This window comes from Lagenorhynchus albirostris, chromosome 10, assembly GCF_949774975.1.
Source record: "Lagenorhynchus albirostris chromosome 10, mLagAlb1.1, whole genome shotgun sequence".
In the NCBI taxonomy this organism is placed as follows: domain Eukaryota; kingdom Metazoa; phylum Chordata; class Mammalia; order Artiodactyla; family Delphinidae; genus Lagenorhynchus; species Lagenorhynchus albirostris.
In genome coordinates, this window is record NC_083104.1 from 75,937,324 (window position 1) to 75,947,441 (window position 10,118).

At 37.9% G+C, this 10,118-nt stretch overlaps 1 long non-coding RNA gene across 1 annotated transcript in view; it reads left to right on the forward strand.

Annotated features, from left to right (window-relative positions):
* Positions 1-8,550, forward strand: part of LOC132527830 (uncharacterized) — a 35,532-nt gene extending 26,982 nt beyond the window's left edge. Inside the window, exon 3 of the long non-coding RNA XR_009543107.1 lies at positions 8,386-8,550. This is a non-coding gene — a long non-coding RNA (uncharacterized LOC132527830). The remainder of the gene's footprint in view (positions 1-8,385) is intronic.
* The last annotated feature ends 1,568 nt before the right edge of the window (positions 8,551-10,118 follow it).

A 10,118-nucleotide genomic window follows, 5' to 3' on the forward strand; every position in this document is an offset into this window, starting at 1 on the left:
AAATAGTAATGTAAGTCACTAAGATAATAAATATAGTTTATAAAATGTCTAAACTACTAAAAAAATTAGATTGACCCCAACTGAGTGAGGCCTAATGGAAATGAGATGCCTGTCTTTGCACTGTCATTCCTTCTCTTGTCCTTCTGTTGATAGAATTGCTCTTTCTAGTCATGGTACCTAAATCCCAAGCAACAACCATTGGTCTAACAGTAGTCAGAAGATCAAAACTAAGTCAGTCTGAATCCTTCCTGCACTTTGTCTTACTGAGGAAGAGATGGAAACGATTTCCCTGGCATGCTTCATTTAATAAAAATAGTTTTTGACACTAGCATAAAATCTTTCATCCTTAAGTCTTAAGTTAGTTCACAAACATTAATGCTTGCAGAATTTCTGCAACACAGAAATTACAGAGACACAGATTGATGGAGACCTGAAGATAAAAAGAACTTAAGGGATCGTCCACTTCAAGTCATTTCATTTTTCAACCTGAAAAAAACTGAAATCCCAAAAGCTGAAGTGACTTCAAACTACTTTTGCCCAAGTAGTTCTCTTTTTAAAAATGTAAATACAAGACAGTCATATGATTAACTCCAAGTCATAAAATGCATTTTTAATTACTGTAAAAATTAAACTTTAAATTTCATTTACTAATCTTGGAAGGAAGTTTATTCTGTCTTTTTAAAGGCAGACCTAAGGGGTAGAGAAATGGGTAGAGAGGGGTTAATAAAATGCTGTGTCAATAATGAGTGATAATTTAGAGTAGCATACCAGTAAGCAGAAGAAACAATGTTATTTCTACTCACTTAATCTGAAGATATGGAATGAGAGAAATTGCTAGAATTTAAAATAGTATACCAGTGAGCAGAAGAAACAATGTTATTTCTACTCACTTAATATTCTGAGTTATAAGACCATGAGCCTATAGGTATCACCATTCAAGTAGGAGACGTTGGGAGGAGAAAGCTGAGGGAATGATGCCAACAAAGAGAGGAAGCTTCAACTGGTAACAGAAATGTGGGGAGATTGCCTGACACCATTTAAGCCCTGACATCCTGTGGACACTGAGCCCAGCTTCCCTTTCACTACTCTGTTTTCCTTGCTTTAGCCTATAGCTAAACATAAACACACGTGTACTTTTTTTTACTTTGAATTGTATATCACTTGGAATAGAGAATCCTGATCAAAAGCTCAAGAAAAGAACAACTTAGGTAACCAGTTCACATGATAAATTATTAACCTAAAATAATTTACTGTGTTTAAGTCTCATGATATTGAAATAAATAAAAATAATAAAATGAATAAGTAAATCAAAAGTAATTAAAATAAACATGAAGGATTAAATTTTCCTATGAGACAGATATCACTGGATTGGGTAAAAAGAATGTAAACAGAAAAACTCAGAATAAAAACAAATAGAAAAATCAAACAACATTCATTAAATGCTATTTTCAAGAAACACGTCCCAAACAAAATGACACAGTTTAAAAATGAAGGATGGAAAGAAAAAGTACCAAGTAAAAACTTATTTTAAAAACTAGTGTGACAATATTAATACAACAAAAAGGTAGAATTTAATGTGGAGATTATTTATTTGGATAAAGACGCCTATTTTATTATGATTCAAGGTCTATTTTTCTAAGAATTTGTAACAATCAGAAGACTTTATTCTTCCAGCCACATCAGTTTAAAATACACAAAGCAAGCACAGTGAAACATAAGGAGTAGCAGATAGAGACGTAATCAAAGTGGGAGACATTGACAATTCCTCTCAGATCAAGAAGTGTTACCATGGGACTTCCCTGGTGTTGCAGTGGTTAAGAATCTGCCTGCCAATGCAGGGGACATGGGTTTGAGCCCTGGTCCAGGAAGATCCCACTTAGTTGCCGCAGAGGAACTAGGCCCAAACGCCACAACTACTGAGCCTGTGCTCTAGAGTCAGGGAGCCACAGCTACTGAGCCCACGTGCGGCACCTACTGAAGCCCGTGCGCCTAGAGCCTGTGCTGTGCAACAAGAGAAGCCACTGCAATGAGAAGCCCACCTACCACAATGAAGAGTAGACCCTGCTCACCACAACTAGAAGAAAGCCCATGCGCAGCAACGAAGACCCAAGGCAGCCAAAAAAATCTTTTTAAAAACTGTTACCTTAATGTGAGCAAACATGACTCATGGGTGCAGTCATAAAGAAACTCTATTCTGCGTCTCACTGTCCTATTGTTTTTGTTCAGTGCCGCTACTTTTCCCCTTTACCCAGCTCAGGTTAACTGGCAGCCACACAATTTACCCTAAAGGAATAATTCCTGTTTAACTTATCAAACAGCGTCTTATTTCAGAGATTAAAATGTCTAGTCTTATATAATCATCAAAAACTCTAATCTTGATTTAAGTCCTCTCCTGGAGATCCCACTGCAGGGAAAAATCTAAGGAAAGGAGGTTAATTGGCTTTTTCTCTCTTTCCTCCTGTATTTCTTCTATTCCTTCTCCCCTTCTGGCTAGCTGACTACTCTAATTATGGGATGGATGGATAGGAAATTGGGAGAGAGGCCATGCTGCTCTCTATAAATATCTGGTCCATGGAAATTGCAAGTCTTTTCCCCAAAACTTTGGAAGAGCAGTTTCCTACCAAACTTCAGGCCACTACTTTGCTCCCATGGAGGTCTCCTCAGCCAGTATGTTGTGCTTTATTTAGCCTCTTGGTCTTGACTCAGACCCCTGTCTACTCCTATGTCCCTCTAACTGCAGAGTACACAGGCTAAACTCTGAGTGGTCACCTGCAACCCCCTTTCTGTTGATGTGGGTGGAGCCGAGGGAGAGCACATTCCTCACTCTTTTTTCTTATGGGAGAGAGAGGGATTGTGACTCAGAGCAGAGTTCAGGCTAGAGATACCCTCTTCAGCAATTTCCTCCAAATCAACTCTTGACTCTAATATCCTAGATGTGAGTGAGGGACAACATGAATATTTCCTTTGAAAATTCTGCACTGAGGGTCTGCTACCTCACCTTGAGATGTAATTTGTAGTGTTCATGAGTATCAGCCCAAACTTCCATTGTCACATCTTCTGATATAAGTAATAACGGAAAGTTTTTGAATAACAATTTATTTTTTCACACTTTTTCCCTCACAGCCGGTTCTCAGAGAAACACTTACAGCCTTAAATGCATTTAACAGAAAATGAAATAAACAATGAATAGATTAAGCCTTTAATTTGAGATCTTGGAAAACAATTCCAAGCACTTAGAGAGATAGAATAAACAAAGATAAATTCAGGATTTATAAAACAGAAGAAAAAATTTTAAAGTATATGTGATTTAAAGAGCCAAAATATAGATTTTTAAAATATATATTAATAAATAAAATATTTAAAACTCTAGCAAGTCTAATTAACAGGAAAAAAGAGAATTCACTAGTAATCTACATTAGAAAAAAGAAACAGATATAATTATAGATGTTGAAGAAATTAAAAATAAGAAAACACTACATGTAGATTTACACCAATATATATGAAAAGCTAGATGAAATAATCAGTTTCTAGGAAAATATGAGTGACCAAAGAAATGACTGAAGAACAAGTAAAGTACCTTAATAAACCAACAAACAAATTTTTTTAAAAATGGAAAAGTATTTAAAGCAGAAGTGCCTAAATGACATCTGTTTAGCTTACGAGTTCAGTCAAAGCATCCTATAAGGCACTTAATAATTCCTGTTACTTAAGCTGTTTCACGGTAAAGAAAAAGATTAAAGATTTCTTATTCATCACATGTCTGCTATTAACACCAAGCCAATAATACAAGAGGTACTGTTGTACCTCCTGTCACAAAAACTTAATAATAGTTGGATGTCACATAGAACATAGATATAATTTTAAAAATCAGCAAATTAAATTCTTTTGTTGTTAAAAGACTAAGATAACATAACCAAGTATATTTATCCCAGGACTGCAATATGATATATCATTAAGGAATTCTTTGTAGTTTATAATAGAAATGGTATTTCAAATACTTGAGAGGAAAGACTTGCTATTCAATAAATAGTATGTTACAATTGGATACCCATATGGTAAAAACTAATGTTATAATTCTACCACTCATCATATACAAAAAGAAACTCCATATAAATTGAATATCTATATTTAGAAGTTCATGGGGTTGTTGGAGAAAAAAAAAGAAAATATTTTTATTCCTCTGGGATAGCAAAGACCTCCTAATATGCTACAAGACCAAAGCCCCTAAAAGAAAAGATTGATAAACGCAACTCAGTGGATAGCAACATGTCCTGTAAAATGCAAGGTATCTTAAATAAAGTGAAAGACAAGCACCAGATTAGGAGAAAATATTTGTAAGAGAAAAAAACTATAAAAGTTTACTAAACTTAGTGTATTTTTAAAATGTTAACAATTTTTAAAAAGGCAAACAATCCAATAGAAAATAGAGCAAATAATACAATTTATAACTATAAATTACTAATAAATGGTAATAAATATAAAAGGGTATGCTCAATCACACAGGTAATCAGGGGAAAACACATTAAAACCACAGCGATGTGCCGTTTCCTGCTTGGAAGATTGGGTGAAAATGAGAGAACAGTGAGATTCTGCCAGGGTCTGGGGCAACTGGCATTCTCATCAGTGAGTGTGTGAATTGATGCAGTTTTCTGTAGAATTATTTGACTGAATCTATTAAGTTAAAAACAAGGTCTTCCCTTTGACTCAGCTGTTTCCTATCTAGGTATCTTTTCCACACGATCACTTATACGTGTGTTCAAGAAAATAATTTTGTTTGGCATTGTTGTAAGAGCAAAAAAAAAAAGGGGGTGGGGAATGAGTCATCTATAATGTTCTGTCACTAAAGAATGGTTTAAAAGTTTATGCTATTAATTTATTTACTGAGGCGATATATGGAAAGTGCTTAGAACAATGCCTGGAACAGGGCAACAGTGAATAGCAGGTCCTCAGTGAATATTTTTAGAATGACTCTTATATACATGTAATGCTCTTTATTCTGTGATTGCCCCTCTATACCCATCCTCTGTCCTTCTCTGATTCCTAGGAAGATGACTTGCATTTCCCTCTGCTTTGGCCTTCTGTTGGTTTGGATCAACCCATGGAGGCACCAACAGGATGGGAGAGTGAGAAAGTATTTCTGGTATTTCTCCTTTGCTACTTCCCTGCCATACTGTGATTGGTAGTGACAGCATCCTTCTACCTATGGCCAGACCTCCCACTGGATACATATGGGCAAGCACCCAGGCCCACAGTCCTCACTCGTTCGAGGACCAAATCTCATTCTCTCCCTGCTCCTCAGTCCTCGAGGTGGTAACTGTTTTCTTCTGTTGCTGACACCTGGGTGCTTCACCATCCCTTGCTGGTTCTTTTAGTCCTGCCCATGCACGTTTTCTTCTTAGGAACACAACTACTACACAAGCTATGTAATACCATGCAGCTATTAAATAGTGTGAGGGGGTATTAGATGTACTGACATAAAAACAATTCCACAATGGGTATGTTAGGTTTTAAAAAGCCCAATACCCACAGATGTATTTATCCATATCCATTTATCCATAATTAAGATTTGCCACGTTTTGGTATAATGCTATTTCCAACACTTAGATATTTCAAATCCACAGTGCACTATAATGGAAAAAGATTAAAATATATAATACACATTTGGACAGTTCAATGGTTTATGAAAAACTTTAAATGTCAAAATATGTAAACGACTGATAACCTTAGAAAACTTGTCATTCCAGCAGCGATACTGGGGCATTAATGCAACCCTGCCTTAAGTCCCACACATTCAGGCTGTATCACAAAGAACAAGGATTCCATGGCAACACCAACTGGCTATTCATAGGACTACCACCAATCAGCATGCACTATAGCACAACAACATCATGCACTCTAATAACTTTAATTATGATGACACTTTGGTTTATAAACTGATGATCAAAGAACAGGCTATAAAACTTTAGAAAGTTCTGGTATTTAGACATCCAGATAATGTATCTCCTGACAAATTTAAATTCTGCTGGTTCAAAACCTCAGGAGTTCTCCAGGTGAAATCTGAAACTAAGGCCCATACATGAGGGCCTGGAGAGACTGAAGGAAGAGGCAGCTACTCGGGAGTGGTAGTTGGCAGGTTTAATAAGCAAGAGAACTTATGTAGGAGGCTTACCTTTGGTGCCACAATCCCCGCCAGGATCTTGAAAGTTTATGTAGAGGCCTTACCTTGGTTCAGTCGTGTGTACTGTCCAGATGGTCTCAACAACACATTGCTCTCTCATGGCTGCGTCCTCGAAAACGGCTCCCATTGTGGGAACAGTGGGTAGAATGTGCATCCCAAGGACAGGGGAGGGAATTGAGGTGCCTCCCATTGCCTGGGTCCAGCTCACGGGTCAACCAGTGGTCATGTCCTCTCCATGACCTCCTCCAGCAAATGCCTAGAAAAGGATATTGAAACATCAACGTATGAATGACAACGACCTCTGGGAATGGAATTAAAATTGGTTTGGGCATGGGGAAATTTACCTTTTTGTTCTCTAAACTTCTGTATTACTGAAAAACAATTTTACAGGGAACCCATGTTCATTTTATATTATGTAAATAATTTTAAATAAAATTTGATACAAAAATGATAGGATTTTCTTTCTTTTTTTTTTTTTTTTGTGGTATGCGGGCCTCTCACTGTTGTGGCCTCTCCCGCTGTGGAGCACAGGCTCCGGACACACAGGCTCAGCGGCCATGGCTCACGGGCCCAGCCGCTCCGCGGCACGTGGGATCTTCCCACGAACCCGTGTCCCCTGCATCGGCAGGCGGACTCTCAACCACTGCGCCACCAGGGAAGCCCGATAGCATTTTCTAGAATGGAATTTTGACAAAATTTTGGTAATTCTATGGAAGAGAAAAAGAAAAGAGAACAGTTTGACTATACACAGAGCTCTCTGAGGTCAGTATTTAAAAGAACGGGTTAAAAAAAAATAGGGAGAAATTACATAGAGAGGTCATTAGGATCACTAAATGGATAGTGTGAACGAACTGCCTTAAATGGAACAGTCAGATCTGCAGCAAAATGGCCAGGATAGCCCAAAGCCCAGACTGTGTAGAGACCTATGAAAAAAACTTAAGACAATTATACATACATACATACATATATATATATATATATATATATGTATATATATATATATATATATATTAGTTAAAAGCAGACAAGAAAATAAACTGAACAAGAGAAGAAACTGTTTAGGAAGATGTACACTTTTATTAACTTAACAGAAACAACATACATACTCAACTATTATTTAACAAGGAGCTGTAAAGAAAGGGTGTCAGGTGGAATTGAAACTCATGAGAGAAGATAAGAGGGCAACACCTAGACCCTTTAAATGGTATTCAGTTTTCAGATACCAAAAGACTATATTCTAGTGTAATAAAAGAATTTACAAATGTGATCAAGAATACAACTGATAACCTTTCCGAATAGGAGAGGTTTCATGGAGATAAACCAATATCCAAATGTTTTAAAATGAGACATAGATTCTAAGCACTCAGTCTTAAGGAGGGTTGTGTGTGTGTGTGTGTGTAAAGTGATCTTTTAATTTCTAATTCTGTCAGGTTTTTTTTTTTCCAGAGAATCTGTGTTAGTTTGCTAGCGTTTCCATAACAAAATACCACAGACTGGCTTAAACAGCAAAACTTTATTTTCTGACCATTCTGGAGGCTAGAAGTCCAAGATCAAGGTGTCAGCAGGGTTGTTTTCTTCTGAGGAACTCCCTCCTTGACTTGTAGACACCGTCCTTCTGATGTCTTCACATGGTCTTTCCTCTGTGTGTAGCTGTGTCCTAATCTCTTCTTATAAGGACACCAGTCATATTGGATTAGGGCCCACACTACTGACTTTGTTTTACCACTTTTAAGACCCTGTCTCCAAATACAGGCACATTATGAAGTGTTGGGGGTCAGGGCTTCAACATATGAATTTGGGAAGAACATAATTCAGCCTGTAACAGATACTTATCACCTTTAACTGAAATTTAATTATTTTAGTGCATATCTTACTATTGATGTGATTATGTAAACTTCTTAAACGATGAAATGCTAGTTTGCCTTTATATCTCATAGCATCTTTAACCATCTAGGTGATCATTAAGTGTTGGTTGAGAGAGAATGAATAAATTAATTAAAGGTACACAGTATGAAGCAATGCCTTCTCACCTCTGGAAGTGCTCTAATTCCAACTGTAAGATCATGTGTGAACACTGCTGCTGAAGAGAGAAAAATTAGAAAATAAAAATCCGAAGTTCCTTCTGTGATTACAGAGCGTGAGCGAATCATGACAGGTGCAGGGACAGCTGTAGAGAGACCTTTCATATTTCTTTCTTCTCCCAACAGGATGATGGCAACCCCCATCTCATCAGCCCAGTCTCCTCTTAGGAACTCATCTCGTATCAAGGCAGGGATGGCTGGCTCAGCGAGGTCCTGGCTCTTATGCATGAGAGGCTGGACCAAGGTGGAGAGCCAACCCCTCTCAGAAAGGAGCCTCCCGTCACCTTTGAAGCAACCACCCTTCAGAATAAACTCAGAAAATTTCCCTGTCCCTTTGTGGCATTTAGTGTCTTCTTGGGTTCTGACTGTATATCAGACATAGTGTATCCTTCCATAAACACGGTAACTCGATGATGAATTTGGACTTGGTAATGGACTTGTCTCAGCTCTAACACTTTTTGACAACCCTTCAGACAGTGTTACCAGAGCTTTTCAAAAACATCCTTCTGCTTGCCTGCTTGGTCTTACCCAGTGCTAATCCCTTGGTCATCAAGAAATAGGAGTCTTTATGATCCTGATCATACTTGGGAGCTGGTTTAAACCTACAACATGCAACCCCATCTTGACCCTAACAAGGTACTGGGAACCTCATGTCATTAAATTCCACAGCCCTGGGAAGCTGAAGGCTGTTCTAGGGAGCTGAACATAAATTAACAATTTATTTCATATCTTCATATGCTCAGAAATCCAAATCCCTAACTTCTAAACTAGTATTGTGAACTTTTTTTTTCAGATGAGGGCTGTTAGAAGAAGTGTTTTTCCAAGTTGTCACAATTAATTCACATTTATGAAATATTCTCATTTCATTTCATTCTGTAAATAGGAGGCAAAGGAGAGAAGTGATCACCATCATTCCAATATCTCGTGACCTTTCCCAAATGTGCCTTTACCGACATGCCTCTGTTCTGGGCCTTGATCTGAAACGGGAAACTGGTTTACATTGTCAGTTATGATGGGAGGTGATGAAGCACAAGGGCAAAAATGGCAATCACAGTCTCTCTCCAGATTTCCAATTAACAAGCAGGAAATTAACAAGCAGGTTTCCTCACCCATCTTGACACTACTTGAAAGCTTGATGGTTTCATTATCATTAAATTCTGCCCTTAAATGTTTTGGATGTTTTCTTTCTTTCTTTCTTTCTTTTTCTTCCCATGATCAACTAATCTGTTAAGTCCACACCACAAGAGGTGAAAAATCCAAAAAGCATTGTCTTAGACTGGGTTCCTTGGATGAGACACAGGGTGACATGCCAAAGGTTTGGAGGAAGTATGCCCAGGAGATAAGCTTTTAAGGAAGTGTGGAAGACAGAACAGGGCAGAGGGAGAAGCTAGTCCACTATGGGGCTGCAACTGAGCCCTTGGCCCCTACTGGGAGCTCTGGGGCTGGGATGGCCCTTCAACATTTTCCGAAATTGAGATTCAGGGGCTTAGCTTTTGTATTCCCACATCAGTCAGTCATTGGCCATGGCTACCAGAGGTGTGGGCAAAACCTTGGGTGAGGTGGTTCTAGGCAACCAGCTGAGAGCAGTTCCCTTTGAGGACACAACTATGATCCATCAGCTGTGACATGGGTGTCTTGGTCCTGGTGATCCTGGTGCAATTTCCAGAGATCCTCTATAGCAATACAAAATCTAGAAGGAAATTAACTAACATAGAATGGAATATAGCTCTAATATAGCTCTCTGCTTTACACCTGAAAGTTATTTGAAATATTTTGTCATGAAAATTTTGTGAATTTTGCTTTATTACCTAAAACATTTGTGATTATTTTAATATAAGAGCAATGCTTTAAATAAGTTA